Source organism: Onychostruthus taczanowskii, unplaced genomic scaffold, assembly GCF_017590055.1.
Source record: "Onychostruthus taczanowskii isolate IOZ18803 unplaced genomic scaffold, ASM1759005v1 scaffold29, whole genome shotgun sequence".
In the NCBI taxonomy this organism is placed as follows: domain Eukaryota; kingdom Metazoa; phylum Chordata; class Aves; order Passeriformes; family Passeridae; genus Onychostruthus; species Onychostruthus taczanowskii.
In genome coordinates, this window is record NW_024500239.1 from 2,641,319 (window position 1) to 2,662,232 (window position 20,914).

Here is a 20,914-nt window from a genome sequence, read left to right on the forward strand (position 1 = left end):
GATTACATTCTTGAACAACGTCTGGAGAGGGAATTAGGTGACAGTGGCTATTGGCTTCCCCTCAGATGAACCTAGCTATTGTCATCTGGCCATCAACAGACTGGAAATTACTATCTCGAAGGCACTGCAGAGTTTACAAGCAGCCTTGTGGGACCAAAACCACTCCCTTCTCCCACTCTGCCCTCCCCATGCTAGAGCCAGGGCATCCAGCTACTTACACAGTGTGAACTGGGCATTTGTGAAGTGATGTACAAGTCCAAAGTCCAGGCACTGCTGGAGAAGGCACTGTGCTTGATCAAGGGTGTGTTGGCTTTTTGTGAGTTGTGTTGTTTGTTTGGTTTTTGGTTTCTTGTTAGTTTTCAACTGCAGTTCACTGTATAGTTAGAAACCTCAGGCTGTAGTTTCTCCTCACTCAAAGCACTGGAATAATGTTAGTGTAAAATGTGTCTAAATCAAATTACATTAAATCCTCCAGTTTCATATAAATGCACCCATCTGTACTGTATTAATATATTGGTTTACTTATTGGTGTATTGGGAACTTCTTGTTAATGTTTCAAATAACAAGGTAAGCCACCGCCTGTACTATTTGTGTGAGGCACCATATGTGTGGGGTTGGAGTCTACCTCTGCCCAGCGCTGGTCAGTCAACTTGGTTATATAAGGTGCACAGACTTGGGTACCTATAAATATTAGCGAGCAGCTGTCACAAAGGGATTGTGAACGAGCTGCTCTGGACCTTGAAAACATAATAGCTTGGCACCCAGAAATACACAACTTTGATAACATACTACGAGGTCACGTATTGGGGGGAGAGGGTAAGGAGGTGGCGACTGCTTTTAATCGTTGTCTCTTTTATAAGAAACAACCTCATTTTCTTGCTTTGTGTTTCTGGTATACATCGGATATGTATATTTTTTATCACATTAGGATATGACATTCCTGGCCTTGCCAGTGCTTTTGTTTGGATATTTATAGCAGCTTCTGGTCATTGTTGAGCAAAGGCGATTGCCCTGCCCTCTGGCCCTTTCTTAAGCAGATTTTGGGCAGAAGCTCCTCTCGTGTGGCACTAATTGAAGTGACTAGTGGAGGGGGTGTTGTGAGCACACTTGTGCTGATTTGCCAGGGTCTAAGCCAAGGGAGGAAGAGAGGATAAAACAGGAGAAGGGAGGAAAGAGGAAGGGAAAAAAAAAAAAAAAAAAAAAAAAAAAAAAAAAAGCCGGGCTTTGCCTCGCTCCGGCAGAGCAGAGGGCTGCGAGGGCTGCCGGCCATCTGTCCGCGCAGGGCGGCACGGCGGGAGCTGCGCCGGGGCGGCGGGAGCGGAGCCGCTCCGCAGGTGGGTGCGGGCCCGCGGGGGGCGCGGGGGGCCGCGGGGCTCTTTGTGTGCGGCGGGCCGGGAGCCGAGCGGGCCCGAGCGGCCGCGCTGCCGGCCCGGGACGGGCAGCGCCGGGCCGCGTCGGGAAAACTCTGGTTGTACAAGCCCGAAACCCAACAAGTTGCGGTAGAAGTGCTCCGTGCGGAGATGGGGCGGGTTTGTCCGCCGCGCGAGTGAGCGGCGCTGAGGGAGATCCGTGAGGGACTGTCAGTCGGGACAGTGGGCTGCCCTCGGGTGAGGAGCCCCGCCTGAGCCGGGGCTCCGGCGCTCGGAGGCGGTAAGATCGTCCGGAGCCTGCTCGGTGTGTGTGTCCGTGTGCCCCCGGTTAATGGTTTCCTGCAAGTTTAACGTGGAGCGAGGAGAGGCCGAGGAAGACCACAGGGGTTGCGGAGGGATTAGGAAGGCAGAGGTTAGTAAGTTTCTGACGTGCATCGCTGACAGAAGCAACCAATTTGGAATATTGTCCCATATTTTGGAATTTGTGTTGGCATTGGAAGTTTTCACGTTTCGTTCAACCGTTGATGTTTCTGGAGGCTTTTCTTGCTGTTGTTTTTAAGTTGCTGTGTAAACAGCGCGAGTAAACAACCGGGTTGTCGCTCAGCGAGTTGTGCCGTGGGGGAAAAGTGAACTTCGAAATGTGTGTATCCTAAAGAAAAGTTCGAAAATATCCAGTAGTTTTAAATTAACAGTAATAATAGAGGAATCCGGGCTTCATACCTCTTTACTATGGACATTAGTATTATTATTTTTGAAGATGAAAGAAAAATTGTTCCTGTGCGCCTAAAATGATGTTTTAATGTCCTTTATGCATCTGTTAGAATGTCCTGATAGTGGGTATGGTTATGTTTAGTGTACGGCTTGTATTTGTGTTTCTGATAACCTTCCTAGTGCCACTGGAAAAATAAACACTCCGTAAACGCACATTACCTAAACATATTTTAGCAGCTCAGGCATAAATTATAGGCAGCAAAATGCAGGCATAACTGGCAATTCCTTGGCATGTCTATCTTCAAGAGTTAAAAAGAAATAGTTAGCCGTGTGTGTACCATCCAGTCTAGCTGTAGGTCTTGTTTGTTTCTTTTGTATATGGCTCTAGAAGTAGAACAATAGTGAAAAATGGAGTTGATCAGCTGGTAATCCATTTGTCCATAGCTTATCCCTAAAAAGATTCATGGTGCAAAGTTCATGAACTATCACTGAGAATGGTTCAAAGCTGAGTCCAGGAACTGGCCTTGCTGAAATCCGTTAAGAGTTTATAAAAATGAACTGAAAAGCTGAGGTTTTCTTCCTCATAAACCTCTTAAGAAATATGTCTATCTAGTATGCTACTCACTGTATCCAAGGCAAGGGGAAACCTTGATGAATCATGTGGATATTGCTCCATACTCTCCTTATCTATAATCAGGCGAACAAAAATATTTTTACTTTCTTTAGTCTGGAATAGCTGGTTTCTTACAGAAGACCTTGCCTTCTGTCTTTCTCTCATCTGTGTCCTTGCTGCAAAAAAACAAGTCCTCAAGAATATAAGCATTTGTTTTACTGATTATATTTCTTATCTCTCCTGCCTTCCAATTTATGCTGGTTTGAATATTTCTGTAATATTGAAGTCAAGTTGCCATTACTTCCTTCAAGGACCCTATTTAAACACATTTGTAGAGTGTGTGCGTTATGATAACGTGTAGCGCCATGGATATATTTAATTTTATTCTTCCATGGCTCCATTTATTTCTCTTGTTACTTCAGAGAAGCAAGAAACATGATGAATGCTCCATTAGTGGTATTGGTAAGAAATACATTAATGCGAGTGCACGGTCAGTAAGAAAGTGTTTTTATTTGAAAGCCTTCTCGTACCAGACAGCGTACTAATAATCATAACCTGTGCCACATATCTTCAGTGCTAGATTGCATTTGCTTTTAGGTTCTTTATAAATACAGCTTTTATTCAGGATAGCTGCATTTTCACCAAATGCCCAGGCTCCTTGCTCCTTTTCAGCCTTTGCAGCCTCTGAGTGCTGCGGGAATTTGCTGGGCAAAGGACTGGGTGTCCGTGGGGCCGGCAGTTCAGGATGCTGCACTTCTCAGAAGCCAGCCTCGGTATTGTAGGACACCGAGGTCTGATAATAAAGTCAAGTGAAATGTGGTTTTAAAATATAAGCCAAATCCGAAGACTGCTGTGTTGGTTGGATACCCAAGAGCAAGCTGGAATAGCCACTGTGACAGATAACTGAAAATGCGGTGAGCGACTTTTGCAAGCCATGAGGGATAGCACTCCGTTTTCTGCACGTGAAGCCGCTTTCCACGGATCCGTACCAAGGCAGGAAGCTGTCCTGGTGAAAGGACAGGGGTTCATATCCCTCATGCTCAGTATCCAGGCAGAAGGACAGGACATGGGAGAGCAGAGGGTGAAGTGGCTGTCCTGCTTAGGAGTGCTGTGAGCCTGGGTCCAAGCCTGCTGGGCAGGGACAATTCCAGAGAGACCCTGCAGCAGGACAAGAGTGTATCACTGCAGCTGAAAGTTGTGGAGCACCTTGCAGAGCTGATGGGGGATGTGACTTCACCCACAAGTGTGGGTGGCAGAAGTGGAAAAGAGGTATTTGTGGGAGGCAAGGGTTTTGGAGTGTCAGATGTTCTGGCAAAACACATGGTGGTCATGGTGTCATGTTTTTAAGGTAGAAGAGGGATCAGAGGTCTGGTGGAGCAAGCAGTAAAGGCAGGCGGATGACATGAGCAGCCAAAGGTCTTAATGCTACCACAAGGAGGCTTTGCAGCTGGATGGATGACCCAGTTTGGGTGCTTTGGAAAGAGTGAGTCAGGAGCTGGGAAGAACCATTGAGGATCCTGTTTGTCATCATGGACCAAGGAGGAAGCATTGGGCAGCTGAGCTGAGGGCAGATGACGTGCAGTAATTATAACTGGGGTGCAGCACAAGAGCTGACAGCCAGGAGACCAGGCACAGTGATTAATCTTTAGCCTCCTCTGTGGCATATGTGACATTGGGAAGACAAACTTAGAGTTCAAAGCAAAATTTAAGGGTAGCAACCAAAATGATTCTGTAGCACTGAAGCTTTACTCTGTTTTTATTGCCCCAAGATTTTCAGTTAGTGGGATCTCCACCTTCAGATGTTTAAAACAACACCATGGTTGGGGATTGTAGAATGCACAGAAATTAATTTTCATAGACTTTGCCAGATCATTTTTCTTTAAGAGGGACCTAGTTGCACTTTTAATAACAGATGCACTCTGTTGTAATCATTTGCTAAGCAACAGGCTCACTGTGCTGCCTATGAAGCACAAAAGCAAGGGACGCTTTGACACGTCACGTAAAGCTTACATAAAGTTTGTGAGCAGCAGCAGAAAGAGTGAGTGATGAATGCTCTTGGTTTTGTTCCTTATGTGAAAATAGTTTATAGTTGGGTATTTTTCTCTGCTGGCTGCCATCAGCAATAGAAGTATCAACAGGAGAAAAATGGGTCGCTTGGGTTTTAGCATTAAGCAGCAAATCCAGGGCCAATAGGATTTAGCTGGGATGTTAAGGTTTATTCAGTGCATTTAGTTAATGAAGTTGGGGAGGGGAGGAAGAAGGAAAAAGTCAGTGTCTGGGCTTGGGGGAAGGGATGAAATAGCCTGCTGCCACTGAGTGCATCCTATGGTGACTCCTCCTGATTGATAGATGCTCCACAAAACAAAAACAACTCAGCAAAGGAGGTTTTAATTAAAAAACAGCAACTCAATGCCAGCTCTTTTGGATTAAAAACAAGCAGAAAATCTTTGTAACAGACATCTACTTGGTCTTAAGGGTGTGTGTGTTTACCCCTAAAGGTGCCGTGCCCATCAGCTGGTGAGAGGGAAGAGGGAGATAATAATATGTGCAAGCATCCTTGAAGTGGCCATAGAGCCATGGGGATATTCAGCAAGAGCAATTGTATGTTAATATTCATCAGTGAGGCACAGAAGTCAAGTTCAGGCTAACAAACTCCCTTTTGAGCATTTTGCCAGATTCCTAGCAGACAGCCCATCATCCCCTAAGCACAGGGGTGGCCCTTCGCTGGGCTCACCCGTATTCTGAAGCCTTTGTGTCCCCTGCCAGAGGCTGTCATCTTGTGTACACACATGCTGTTCAGCATCTTGACTTGCTTTCTGAGCCCTGAAAGCCCTCAGCACAGAGACACAAAAAACAATTAGCATAGAAAGTCATTGTTATTTAAAATATAAAGGGCTATTATCTATATGCACAGAAAAATTTGCAAACCAACATGAATTGATCTCTTCCCCCAAGGGAGTTAGTTTGTTGGGTTTTTTAATTCTGGTTCTCTGATTCTGGCTCCCACTTGGGTCAGACCTTGTTTTCCTCAAAGCTGTAATGGTCATTTAGAGTTGGATGAAGTTTTTTTCTCCTTTGCACCTCCTCAGAGGTCTGTGCTTGACCATAGTGTCTCAACGCTGCTGGGAGTCATTGAGCAGCAATTCACACTGTCAAGACTCAGCCAGTGACCTCTGCAGACTTTTCCTCCTATGTGCGATGTGGGCATTGGTAGCAGGATCTGACTAACAGTATAAAATAAATAAGCAGCAGGTTTGCAAAATTTATAAATGTACCTGTTGTTCTTGGCGTAATCTAGTTGCTCAGACAGCCTATAGCTTGATACAATTCTGTGAGGAGGATGCTGCAATATTTCTTAGCAGGATTTAATGCAGTGACACCTGAAAACTTTCACAAAATGGTCTGGAGAAAAACTTGAATGTGTGATTTTTTGATAGGTTTTTTGTTGGGTTTTTTTTTTTTTTTGATCTTACAAACTTTTTATATTAAATATTTTCAAATCATAGTTTAAAAATAAAGTAGTGAAAATGCTTAGGAAAACACTATACAGAGTAGTTTAGGCACATGTCTGTGATATGAAAGAAAGAATTTGATTTCATTAAAATTAAACACACCAACACAAGGACTTGACTGTGATGCTTACAGTAGGCCTTTATGAATGTTCAGCCAATTTTTAGAAAATGGGGGTGGCTGTGTCAGAACAGCAGTCCCAGGCACGGCAGCAGGAGTCTGGGCAGCTGCACACAGAGAATGTGGAGGTCTAGGAAAATACTCTGTCATCTTTTATGTACAAATAGGTATATGTTTGTTGGTAAACGAATACAGATGTTATTGCTGATCTTAGTATTTTATGAAATGAAAACAGTCTGATTGTCTCAGTGGCAACAAGGGAAGTATATTATCCCACATGCGGTGCATGCTACAGAAAAGTGAAGAGGGGTACATCCCTCCAAAAATGAATACTTTTTGATACATCTACATGGTAATTAAGTGTTTGGTGCAATGCCCACACCATCTAGTCCGGTATTTATGGTGGCCTATTACCTTTACCACTGTTGGCATATTTTTTTTTGTCAGTGGGCAGTAAACAACTAGAGGGACAGAATCTGAGACTTGAAGACCATAAAATGGCACCTCTTCAGCATTTGAGCCTAAACAACTAGAAGGACAGAATCTGAGACTTGAAGACCATAAAATGACTTTTCTGTGATTTCATTCAGTTAACGAAACTGTGTGCATACTTTGAGGATCTCATGATTTCATTCAGTTAACTGTGTGCATTCAGAAACTGTGTGCATACTTTGAGGATCTCATTAGCATAGTTCTAGCTACATGCCAGCATCTAGCCAGAAGAGCAAACAGAAAATCGCTGTCTGTGTTGCAATATTAAACATTCTATGGAGTAACAGCAATTTTTTTACATGAAAAGGCCGTAAAACATTGGGGGCTAATGCAACCTTTGTAAATGCTGCAAATCCACTCAATAATTACTATATAGGCTCAATAAATACCATATAGTACTGGATTAAATACTGAAGGTCCTTGATCTTCATGGATCTGGTGGAGGTTTCCTTACATATCAAAGTGATTAAAAGAACTGTTTTCTTTCTTTAGAAGTGTATGCTATACCTGTGAGAGTAAATTAAAATAAAATGTATTGCTCCTGCAGATAGGAAGACATGACAGTTCTACCTTTGTTCCACTAGCCGAGTTTATAGTATTCATTCACTGCGATGAGAATCAGCTTTGGAGTTCCAAGTCCTTTTCATTCAGAGAAGTTTAGATAGGTGGGTTTTGATTGAGTAGTAGGGAACATCAAAAGTTGCACCATTAGATTTCTCCGTGAAAAACAAGGGCTCTGTGCAGACACCAAGAGAGAGATGCACTGCGTTTCCCCCTTCCTTCTTTCCCCATCAGCATTCACAGTGCACAAGTAGAGATGCCTGCTAGGTATTGAAGAGGCTGTCACTGTTAATTTACTGTGAGCATGCCACAGTGACTGGGGTGGGGGGGAGGAAGCTGAATAAGAATTATAAGCACTATTGAAACTGGCTTGTAGCAAAGTCCAGTGTCCCTTCAGTGTTTCTAATGTCACATAAGTATCTGACACGGGAATCTGATCCCGTGTTTTAAAATGCTGCTTAAATTTTGGAAGCTTCTGTTTTTTGTGTAGGAGTGATACTTTTCTGGCAAAAGACTCCAGCATGAGCCATGATGGTGAAACCTCCTAAAGCTATTCTTTTTCCATTGACTAGAGCAGTCAAGCAGCCCCCAGTCCTGACAGAAATGGGTCTGCACTTGGAGGTGTCTGCTTGGAGGTGACCATCATGTGCTGGGTGTGGCTTTCCCACACTTCCAGCCAGTGTTGCTGTTGGCCTCCTATTTGCTTACAGGAACCTGAATTGCCAATGTATCTCTAGGAGCTTCAGTACCAATTAATCTGTTGGCAAGACCTGTTATAACTTAATATGTGATGTCATGGTATTCCTCCTCTTATTGGTAGTTAATGTGTGTTTCGAAGTAATTTCCCCCATGTCTTGAAAAGCACACTTTTAGAAGGCACTGATCTTGAGCTGTGACACAGTAAGTTCAGGGATACCTGTTCCTGTTCCTGGCTGTGGAGCAGAATGCATCAGCTTAAACACTGAAAGTGCAAATTGCTTCCCTCTGCAGCTATTAAGACTGTCATGACTGAGTGTAGGAGTAGCTCACCTATTTTGTTCCGTGTTGCTGCAGAGTAGGATCATATCCATGGCCAGTTGTTGAGTTCCAGCTGACGAGTGATACCCCTCAGTGGTACTTCCTAACCAGTGGGTGAAACAAGCTCCTTGCAGTTGTGTGAACATACTTTCTTGTGCTTGGATGACACTTTCTGATTTCTCAGAGCCATCCTTCCTCTCTTCCTGGTTTCTAGTTTCAATGAAAAGGTGATAAAAGGCAGAAGTATAACCACTTAAGTGACCTTAATATTTCCATAAATATTTCCATATTTTCTGTTATTACCCTTTTCCTGTCAATGGTAGCCTTAGCTACAGGGATCTCTTTGTTTACTTTGGTTTTTGAGTGGGCAATTGTATGGACACCACCTGTGGTGGATTACATATATATGTGTGTATGTATATACATGTTTATATCCAGTTTTGTTGGTAGTTACTTCTTGACCCCAGATTTGCTAGCAGGAGATTGCTGACACACAGTTTGGACTTTGGGCTGTGCCTTGTCATTCCTGGGTTTCCTTTTAGGGTGATCTAACCAGGACCTATTCACTTTTAATCCTTTTTATCATCTGAAAAGAAATCTCCCAGCACTGTGACCTTTCCTTGCCTGTTTCACTGCTGGTTAAGAAACAGCCCCAGTCATGCTTTGAGTGGATGTGTGGAGTTACTGGGCTGCTGGCAATAAAATGCAAGAGAGGCCTTACAAAAAAGTGTACAGGAATCTATTTTACTGTGCTTTTATTAAACACAGATTATTCTGCATAGATGGATGGGCTTTTACTTAGCTCAGGTGTAAAGGGCCCACCAATATATGTCTAAACATTTCTAAAGCAACTTGAATTTCCCTAAGAGAAATCCATTAAAGTTCATAAGAAAATGGAGTTTCCTTTTACCTTGTGACCTTTCTGATTTCCCATCCCTAGACACGAATGACCCAGTCTCCAGTGATTATTATTATTACTATTATTATTATTATTATTATTATTATTCAATAAAGTTAAAAGCAGATCATGTATATATTGAGGGATAAATAAAAATGTAAGGAGCCATAACTAGGGTTGCCTATGGCTACTAATAAAATGTCACCTACATTTTAGCTCTGAATGCCTCTGAGATCATACTTAAAAATACATCAAAATGCAATTCTCTCAATGAGAATATAGCTGAGCTGCCAGGAAAATAATGTTATTTCTAAATAATATATTTAAAATATACAGGACAAGCTTGAAAAATTGCAGATACACCTTAAATCAGTTTAATTTCTTGTTCCTATGCTCCTAATGCAATTCAGATACATATATTTTATTACATGAGGGGATTATCTTATGAAGAGTTTGAGCTTTTTGCACAATCCTTTCTTGGTTGTGTTGATTTCAAAGATATTAATTCTTACTCAGTTGGAAAAAATTAACTGGGATCTTTAACAACTTTCTCAGGTTTATACTACATTAAATTTTTTGCATGCTTTTGTTACTAGAATGTGGGCAAATAAGGCAAAATGTGGACCTGTGTTTGCCCTAGTTTAAAGGGAAACTAATTTTCATTGTTACTCGTACTTTCTGAAAAAAAGTTCGAGAAACATTGTTGCTTGGAATAACCACAGAAACGTTTCAGTTTAAGTTGTTTTGGATTGGTACTTTTATTTTCTTAATAGTAATTGCAGATTTTTGGGGGTTGGCAATAGCCACTGAATAAAACCACTTTGCCCCTGCAAATATGTCTAAGGCTAAGGGCAAAGACGTTTTAAAAATCACATCAGCATAGATTCAGTCTAGTGATGAGTTTGGCTCAGCATGTCTTCTGCTGCAAACCTTATTTCAAGAGATTATTAGTCAAAATTTGAAAACTGTGCAGACATGTCTTGCAAAAAACTGATAATCTGCCTAATGAGCCTCAGCACTCTGGGTAAAGCCAATGAACAGAGTGTGTACTTGAATGCTTTTCATTAAGAACATTTATTAGGGCAGATGTCAAATGGATAGGCTATAGTAATATACAAAAATAAGGTTGTAGCTTATGTTTGAGGCAAGCTTTCATGTCTGCAGCCCTGAATAGCTGCTGCCTATAAAAGTCTCTCTACACTTCTCATACAAAAGAACTTACAGAAATGTGTTTGTTCAAATAAATACCTTTTTAATTTATGATATGTAATCAACAAGATATGACATCATCTATATTAATTTTAACCTTATATTGTTCAGTTAATATTGTTCAGTTAGTACTTGGTCAAATTCAATAGTTTTGTGCAAGCACTGAGCACCTAATTTACATACCTACCTAAGGTTTGTATATATGCATGGTGACTTTGTGACAAAAATGGTATTAAAGGAAATTCTGAGACATAAATACCTTCCTTTTATTGTAAATCTGAAGTGTCATTGATCTGTATTCCTAGCCAGAAATGATCTTGTATTTGTAACTAGTTCTATTTTAATATGGTTTACCTGGTTAGTTTTTGCAAATTGATTTTCAATGTATTCATTCATTTTCTGCCTTACATCTTTGAAACAGACTGTGAAGGTTTTCCTGAATTTTAACATGTGTACAGAAGACCAAATGTGATAAAGTCCAAGCTGTAGGTAGCCTTTCCTGGTTGTAACAAAACAAGGAAGATGTTGAGGATGAGATGTCCACAAAATCCCTGACAGAATTTCTCCTTGATTAATCTGTTGAAACAGTAGGATGAGAACAGGTTGCTGTCTAATCCCTGAGGATTTCTGGGATCTTCTGTCCTCCTACATCCAGTTTTTGTGATGACACAGTGATGTTCCCAGACTCTTCTACTGACTTTGGCTACAAAATGGCATCTCATTGTGAAAGTGATGTGTAATTCTGCTCCAGCTTGTATCTGGGTAAGAACTTTTTCTCAAAGTAAAACATGATTGGACAAGAGGAATCAGCTTCAGTTGTGCCAGGATAGGTAAAGATTGGATATTAGGAAAAAAATTACTTACTAAAAGGGTTATCTGGCACTGGAAGATGCTGCCCGGGGAAGGGGTTTTGTCACCACCCTTGGAGGTATTTAAAGACAGGTAGATGTGGCACTGAGAGACATCGTCTTACTGCTGGTTTTGGCAGTCCTGGGTTAATGGTTGGACACAATGATCTTACAGGTCTTTTTCAGCTTTACTTATTCTGTATTTCTGTTGTCCATGAAAATTGTGTTTTCACAGGCTTTGTCTTCTTTCTCCATCCATTTCTCCTAACTTTCATTGCCCTCTTTAGATCTTCTGAGTTTTAAACCTGAGTGGCTCCTTCTGTTGGGGTAAAAGGAGAAAGGATTGAGGTTACAAAGATACAGTGTCTCAGTGAGACCAGTGGAAAGTGAGTGTGGTATGTCCATGAGATTTTAAATGGAGTGTTAAAATCTTTGCAGTATGTGTGGATAGAAAAAGCTTACCTTGGTATGTGGATTTTTTTCCACATCCCTGAGAGGAGATAATATTTTTATTGACATAGGAAAGTGTAGTGGTTAGTACAGGAACATTACTGTGTCTATCTCCATTTTGCTTCAATAGGAATAAACTTTTCAAAACTTGTGTATTTTCATTTCAACCACTTGGAACATTCAGCAATTAAATAACTAAAAGATCGTATTCTAGGCAGACTTTCCCCCTCACCCCCCCACCCCCATGCAAACCAGCCTTCTGGATATCATATTAATAATGAGGCCAGCTTCTTGTCTTTTTCTAGATCTCTGGTGCTCTGTTGAATGTATTAGAAAAGTCACATTGGAGATCGATGATTATTTTGGAAGCCTGATGTGTTTGTAGGAGAAGCTGATCTTTCGTGTGCATGTATCCACTTTTTTTCAGTTTTGAGGTAAATCTCTACTTACTCATTCCAACTTATATGAGAATGCGTGTCTTACATTGATGTTATTTGAAAATTTGCAAGATGGAATAATTGGGAGCAAGTCTTTTCTTGCTGTTTGAGGCACATTCTGGGCGCCCAATGTACCCAATCTTTATATGTTATGACATATAGGTCATTTGCCATGTTAATGGCATTTTTCCTGTCTGTGGTTAGTTTTAACAACCTGCCTCCCGTAAGGTGGAGGAGGAAATAAAATTACTTCTTTTAGACAACCTGTTTTCTACGTTTATACTCAACTTTGATGCCTCCTTTGAATTCATCTCTTCTATTGGGCACCCAGAAGCCAAAACAAACTCCAGTTCATTTGGCAGATGACCACAGGACTGTGTCGTGTCCTGTGAGGCACAAGACTCACATGTTTTACTTGGAACTGCCACATGTATGAAGTGACTCAACCTTGGTTAAAATGCAATCATTTTGCATGCTGCTGTGGGGTATTCCGTTTTGCAAATGTCTGGCCTACATTCTTCTGTTCAGTTTTCCCTTCTTTAACTCAAGGAAGTTGCTTGTCATCTTACCCTGTACCAGGACTCTCAATAATTCTCTTCTTTCATCTATATTGTTACCTGTAAGTTATTTATAGACTATGATCATATTCTGCTCAATCCTCTTTTCTGGATTATAGAACTTTAGCTTCCTTAGTCTGTCTTCATATTCGGTGTCTTATCCTCCAATTCCTATATCATTTAAGTTAGCCTTCTTTGTATATACCTAGTTATTTTATATCTTTTTTTTTGCAATATGTGAAGATAAGAGCTACATGCCATATTCCATTTGTGGTCACATCATGACTTTGTACTCTGGAATTATTACCTCCTTGGATTTATATGAGATACATGCACATCAAAGACCAGCAGTGGCTTCTCCTGCAAACAGATCAAATTTGCAAAATATTTTTTAATCTCCAATCAAATATTGAGCCTTTTTTCAGATGCCATCATATACTTCTAAACATTTAGTTTCCCTGATATTCCAGCCTAAAGCAAGAATAGCTTTACTTATTGTGAGTAAATATTCCCTTGTTTTCTGCATCGGCATATTTCAAATGACTGTGGATTACTATTCTCTTGTACTCAGATGGCATCATATGCTTCTAAACATTTTAGTTTCCCTGATATTCCAGCCTAAAGCAAGAATAGCTTTACTTATTGTGAGTAAATATTCCCTTGTTTTCTGCATCGGCATATTTCAAATGACTGTGGATTACTATTCTCTTGTACACAAAGACAAATCAAATGGGAAGGTGGAAAATATTTCCTCCAAAGTAAATGAGCTTAATGTTTGTGGACTTTAAAAAAATTTAATAAATAATTCATCTTTACTGGAAATATTTTTGGGTTTTGGTTAATTATCATGTGGACTTGTCCTTTTTTTTTAATTTCAAGAGAGCAGCAAAATTATAGTTCTAAAATAGAAAGAAATAAACTGCACATAAGACCAGCTGCTGGCAGGACTCCCACAAAATCAACTTCAGTTTCTGTGCTTAGGAGGCCTCTAAATTTTTAGATGCTTGGTTGGTTTGGTTCTTCACTCCACACATATGCCCTCAGTGCATCAAACCTCTGAACTGTCTAATATCTGTCTTGAATTCAAAATGTTTTCAGTTTGTATGACTCAACAATGAATTACATTTATAAATCAAATTACATAGAAATGTTGTGGTTTTATTAATGACATCTGTACTAACTTTCATAATTAAGAAATATTTACTTTAGCTTGCTGTAATTTACTTGTAGTGTACATTTTCCAACTCAGTGGTCTTTTTCAGCTAAATTTATCCTACTTGTCTAATTCTTTCTCTACTGCTGCTGCTCCTCCCTTGAGTAACATTTAGAACCTTTTACTTCCTTCCAGAGCTGCTTATCTGTGGAAAAGCTCACACTACTGGCATCTTGTATACTTGCTTGAGTGAATCCTAGAATTTCAGAACTAGTAGGAAATCAGTTTGTTGCTTGATTATCAAATTCATCTACCCATTCAATGTGTAAACTCTTAAAAGATTATGTGCCGATTATATTGCCATTGGTTTATTATTCTTCCCATCCAGAGTTAGCACTGTCCTAAGTGGTCTCATTTCTTATTTTCTTCCATACTAGTCTGTGCCAGAGATTAATATGTTTCTTCATCTTCAGTTGGAAAAAAATTAAGCATTGCTGTAATATTTAAGAAATATTTTGCTGCAATGATGACTCTTGCTGTAATTTAGGGGAAAGTTGAGTAAGGCAAGCTGTCTTTAAAATGTGCTTGCTTCCTTCTGTGGTGGAGGTCCTTGCCAATTCTGGCAAATCCCTTTTGACTGCTACGTTATCCTGGTTATTTAAAATAATAATTTAAAAAGTTTTAAGTGCTTAAAGTGCTTTAAGATTAGTGCCAGAATGAATGTCATTAAGTAGTCTAATGAATCCAGTGAGTTCCCTTTTGAAGTTAGCAGTCACTGAGATCTGGGAGAGCAGTGTTAGTACTGAAAAGTTGAAATGTAGTCCAAAGGAAGCCCAAGGAAAGGGAATGTACTGCAAAAATTGAACTGGAATTAGAAAGTAACAGGATTTAGGGAGAAAATTTAAGCCATTTGGAGAAAGTTTTCAAGCCCCAGTGCTGGAGTCTTATACCTTATTGCCATTGAATCTGCAGAGACATGGCTTCAGTTACCATCTGCTCGGTAAATGAGTGGCTCCTTCCTGAAGTCTCTCTTGGGTTATTAGATGGGGAATTTGTCTTGCCAGACTGTGCTGGGAGCTGAGGGGTTGAAGATGGTTATTCCTGGTTTTCTTCCCTGATCTGTAGAACATGTCTCTTGAATGCCCATGACATTGCTGTTAACAGAAGGGTGAAGAGGGGTATTCCAGAGGATGAGCGTGTTCCATGAGTGCCTGAGCTTGGGATATTGAAGGGGCTAGTTATTTATTTGGTGCATTTACTTGACGCCATTTCAGATTAATAGCCTGCCCAGGAGGTTTGTGCTGTAGTACATAAATAGCAAAAGAAAAATGTGTGCTGAAAGACAGACATGTAGAGGTAACAGGTTCTGCAGATTAGAAGAAGCCATTTGGTTTCTACTTGTAGAGCTGAAACTCTCTGTATTGTTTGGTTCAGAAACAAATGTTGCTGCCATGTTACCGTGGTCAGCTGCAAAAGCCTGGGAGTGCCCTTCCAGCCCTGCAAATCTGTCCGGCATCTGGAAATCAGGCCAGGGAACAGAAAGTGTGAGTGGGCTCCACACCACAAGTGTGCATCCCCATGGTATTTATAGGTGCTTACAGCACTGGTAGAAGGCAAGGCATGGGCAGGGAGCGTGTGACCATGCTGCTTGTGGCTGAATTGCCAGAGAGAGAGGGGAGAGGTGTATTTTGGGGCTTTTTGTTTTGTGGGTTTTGGTTGGGTTTTGGTTTGGTTGGGTTTTCGTTTTTCTGCATTTTGGGGCCTTTTTTCTTTTTTCTCTCCTTTCTTTTTTTTTTTTTAACAAAACCACCTGGCTTGGTTAGTCTGCTGAGTGCAGGCAGTGGTGCTGCATGGATTGGCTGTTGTCTTATGTCTTCACCTTCTGGGATGAGCAGAAGTGGCCGTTCCACAGCTTCACCTCACAGGCACTGGAAATGCAACTACATCTGCTCCTGAGTCAGCAGTTGTTTGTTTTTTGGGGAGGATTACTTTGCAAACAAACCAGATGTTCTAGATCTGAGCAGTAATTTGTAGTAGGTTCGCTTGCATGGTGCTCAGCTGCCCTTGCAAGGTTAAATAGGAAAACAGGCTCCTAGTCACAGAGTTTCCTTGGGAGCAGGGGGAAGTCTGTGCCCATTAGAGGATCCAGAGATGAGTTGGGCATAGGACATGAGTAACACTGCGTGTAACACTCCCCTTTCTGTTCCCTCAGCTGAGGTCGTGCCTCCTCATTCACAGGCTGAGGAATGAATCCCAGGCTGAGCTGTGACCCAGCTGCATTTGGGACATGAAGTCCCTAAACATTGCTGGCACTGGGCTGGGAGTAAGGCAGCTGGGACCCACTGACTGTGCATTAATTCATTTTGACAGGGAATCAGAACTGGAAAAGGATGATTTTCTGAAGAGTTAGGGCATCAGAAGGTGATGCCACTGCACCACTGTGGGCTTAAAGTTGTTGTATCCTGACCCTTTTTGTGCCTGGGTAATCCTTGCACCTTAATCGCTTTGTCCTTTGGCTTGCAATGAACATGACCACCAGGGTGCTTGTCAGAAAGTCTGTCTTTAAATTGGAATGGCACAGGGAATGCTTTCGGGGGCAGGAACTGTTCTATCCCTTCCTTGTGCTCTCTTTCCCCTTCCCTGCCCCTGCCTTTTACCCCCCACCTTTTTTTTTTTTTTTTTTTTTTTTTTTTTTTTTTTTTTTTTTTCCCCCCCCCCAAAAAAAAAAAAAAAAAAAAAAAAAAATTTTCCCCCCCCCTTTTTTTTTTTTTTTTTTTTTTTTTTTTTTTTGCCTTGCCTGCCCAAGAAAATGTAACACACAAATCAGTAACAATCATTTCGTGCACTTAAGGTAGCAAAAAAGTGATCAGCTCAGGAGAGTTAAGTTGCAGAGTGCTGTGGAACAGTCGCAGTTTAAGACTGGTGAAAAGTGTACTAGTTCATAATGCTGGGAGGGCTGTGTGTCCAGGGTTAACTCTCCATTTCTCCTCTGTACCCACTGATCAGGCAGTTAGCAATGGGAAGGTGGCCCTTTCTGGTGTGATCTGAGTTATTTTACTCTGTGTGTGGCAGTGTTCTTTGCAAAGACAAGCCTTTATATTTCAAATTGACTTCATTATTATGAACCAAGGGTAATACATTTTAGTGCAAGTTTCAACAGCATGTGTCTTTTTTTTTTTCAGTGGTTTTATTAGCATGACTTTTGATCTTCTCTAGCTAAGCAGCCCAATTGCCAAGTAACAAAGATACTCAATAAGTTTTCATAGCCACATAAAGGAAAGTCATACATTTTATTTAATCCAAAAATAAAAAGATTTTTTTTCTGAAGTAATAAATTATTCTTTGAAGCCACTCTGGACCAGATTCTTAGAGTCAAGTATTTATTTGAGCTCTTTGCATATTTACAGTAATACAAATATGAACATTGAATGTTTTAGGATGCTATAGCTTGTTGGAGAAAAAAAAAAGTGTACCAGTCTCTGTTCTGCATATTTTCTTATTAATGAAGGTTTCTGGTGCAATTTCATGTACTTGATCTGGATGTCTCTGATGTCGTGGTTGCTCCCAGTTGCAAATGAGAGGTGTTGACTCAGCCACAATGTTAGTCAGTCAGACAGAGACTAAAAGAAAACTATTTTATTTTTCTTGATCAAGTGCAAGAGTAGATGCATTCAGCTTTTCTGATTGATGTGCTCATGAATTCCTCTCCCCCAGTTTTTGATCCATTTTTGATCCTCACAAAGAATCTTGAACGTGAGCCAGATTTCTCTGGGAAATTGTCCCCTTGATGATGATATTTGCCAAGAAAGGGATTTCCACAGTGTGTTAGCAAGGGAAAGAACTGTTAACACTCTGTATATGGGGGAATGGCTAACATGAAAACCACCATGGAAAAAATGAGATTATTGTTGCCTGTATCATGTAAATACATTAGAATTCTTTCTGGTGATTCTATCAACCTATCAAGGTTTTTTCATGTTTTATATCAAATTGCACTATCTCTATGTAAGAATTGTTCTGACTATTTTTTTAATTATTATTTCCTGTGTAAAATACTGAGAGGAGGGATTTCTGTAAAGAGCCTGCATAATCATGGAGGTTGGGCCTTCACCAGTGCATGGTGACTGTATTGTCCTTTCCTCTCTGTAGTACAGTGTGTCACCAGCAGCGATGATGTGTCCATGACAAACACCAGACTTAGAGCTGAAGCTCAGACCGTCAGTCAGAATTTGGAAATAGATTAGGAAAGAGGAAGTACACAGCCAGGAAGAACCCTGTTCAAAGGATTGTTTCTTTTAAATGCCTCCACCAAGAACACTCTATAAAGAGCAGTAGGGATGCATGTCTTCAAAAAACAAAATGTGTACAAAACATGGATTGAACTAAATGTTCCAGGAACTTCAATGCTTAGTGGGCAGAAAGATGCTTTTGTTTCCAAGTGCCTGAGGGGGTGACTGTCATGCAGAAGAGTCTCCTCATAGGCCACATAATCCTGGCAGGGCCCTTTTTGTGAGTGGTATCTGTTGCTAAATAGGTGCATGAGAGTCTCCCAAAGGAAATACAGAGAGGATATACATCTGTCAGAGCAGCAGGCCCTCCCCTGGCTCTAGTGAAACTGAGGGAAGGAAAGAATTCTGCAGGCAATTAAATAAAAAAATAAGTGTTCTTTTGGTTGGTTCCATGTCTGGTAATTCTTGGACAAATGCAGGTGATGCTCAGGACACTCAGATATGCAGGACTTCTCCAGGGTAGCAGGTATGTACCTCCATGGGGCCAAGATTGTGTACTGGCATTTCATTTGGTGCTGTAAATTAAGTCCAGACATTCTGGCTCTGAACCAAGACCAGGTGCAGATCTCACATGCTGAAGGTCAGTCTCGGGTAGACAGACATTGGTGCTGTCCTGTGTAATGGAAGGCTGAGAAACGACACAACAAAGGTTTGTAATGGAGTTTGTACCTAAACCCATCCATGGCAAAGAGACCTGAAAATGTAAGCATCTGTGGCTCCAGTTCAAAGAAATCTTGTCTGCAGAGCATGAGTAGGTTGTTTCTTCCTTCCCCCTCCTTTTGAGGAAGGCTGTGATAGAAGTTTTCTAAGCAAAACAGCTAAATTCTGATAAAAAGATGCCTTTTAAAAAATGTTTTTCAGCCGATTTGTATGTGAACCATATCTCAGAAACCCATGGCAGGTAAAGATGAAAAGCAAGCATTTTGCCTTGGGCTTAATGTTGCTATTCAAAGATCTACATAAGCACTGGAAAATATTTAGGGATCTGTGAATTGAAAACAGTTGAAAATCACTGACCTGAAAATAAATTTTCTTGTTTTCAGAAAACCAGTGAGACTGAGTTAGCAGAACATTTCTCTATGCTGATGTTGATGTCTTTCCCTCCTACCCCCATCCTACTAATGGGTCACGTGATTTGTAACTAGAGTATAGCCTTTCATTTCTTATGGTCCTTCTCTAATGAGATCTTTCTGTGTTGAAACATCAGCACGGAGCTTTCCTAGACTGCTTGTACAATTATCCAATGTACTGCAAATTTAAATGCAAATTAAAAGTTTGATTAGTTTAAAAAAAATTGTTTTCCACTTAATTTTAAATGATCAGTCTTGCCAAAGAGGTCTCCCATTAGAATTATGATGTCTTACAGTTCTGGGATCAAGTTTTATTTCTATTTACGATAAAAGAAACCCCAAAATTGACCACTGTAAAAGGAACAGATGTGTCTACACTAGATGTCATAATTATCCATGACAGTGTAGGCTGCATTTGGAACACACGTGCTACAGGCACAGCATTCGAATATTCCGGACCTCTGACCTTAAGCAGATGTCATTATTTTAGTCATATGGACAAGCCAGAAGGAAGGTCAGAGCTCATTCATGTATGTTTATAGTCTTTTATTTTATGTATACATGTGATATTTTTTTCTTGAAGGTTTCTAGGAAGAGGTCAGCACTAAAAAGTGGTTAGGGTGGAATTTGGCTTTTTTCTGACAGAACACAGTGTTTTTGGTGGTGTGGCATTGTTTTTCTTGATTTGGGATTCCCTGCTGCCTTTTTTTGCTCAGCATGGAGCCCATAGGAGGTTGCTGTTACCTGAATTGTGCACTGAAATGCACTGAAATCACTGGAGTGGACATCAGCCCAGACTTTGTTTCCCTTAAAGTAGCTGTCAGCTCAAGTAACTGTCATCTTCATGGAATGTGCTCATGTCTGATCATAGCCTTTGGCAGCAGTCTTGAGCAGGGAAACATTATTTCAGTTCAGGTGACTGGGGCTTGTAGGTGTTGCAGACCACTCTGAATGCAGGTAGGGAAGCTTCAGCTCATGGAGTTTAATTGTACTGCATTTTACTGGAGCACTGCTGTGTTATTGGTGGCCTTCTTCCTTTCATTTTACTGAAACCATGTAATTTCATTTTGTGATGTTGCCTGAAACCAGCAGGTTATCTAAATAACCTAAATATGCCAGCCTCAAAGCAAAACTCTCCCCTTTTCCTAAAGATCCTTTCACTGCTCTCACTGGCAATCTATCTCTTTTTTCTGGGAGCAGGGGGAAAAAAGCCATGCTAACCTCAAATCATTTTGTAATTGCTAACACAGCAAGTGAGTCTAATAAAAATAAAAGGACAGCTGAGCAACAAATTAAAGGAAAGGCCCTGAAAGGAAATGAAGATATGAGTTCCTTTGTGGAAATCACCTTTTTCTTACATTATATGTATAGGGTGACAGTGACATTTTAGCTGAGTATTTAAACTCTGTAGTACATGCTTATGATGCCAGGAGAGCAGAATGACTGAGGCTGAGAATTTCTCACAGCTAAATCACAGACCTATTAGAGCTGAAGCAGCAGCCAGGTAACACTGTGGTGCCATATTACTGGTAAGAATAGTCAGAGGGATTCCTGACAACTTGTTTCAACTTTATTGAAACAAATGCTGCTTTCAGCTCTTTAATGAAAG

The 20,914-nt window shown here is 40.7% G+C and overlaps 1 protein-coding gene across 3 annotated transcripts in view; it reads left to right on the forward strand.

Moving 5' to 3' along the window:
• The first annotated feature begins 1,486 nt into the window (after nt 1-1,486).
• The window catches only part of LOC121337775 (poly(rC)-binding protein 3-like), a 139,055-nt gene continuing 119,627 nt past the window's right edge, over nt 1,487-20,914 (forward strand). For all 3 annotated transcript variants that reach the window (XM_041408095.1, XM_041408093.1, XM_041408094.1), the window contains exon 1: nt 1,487-1,782. The gene's annotated coding sequence lies outside the window, so the exon portion shown is untranslated. The remainder of the gene's footprint in view (nt 1,783-20,914) is intronic.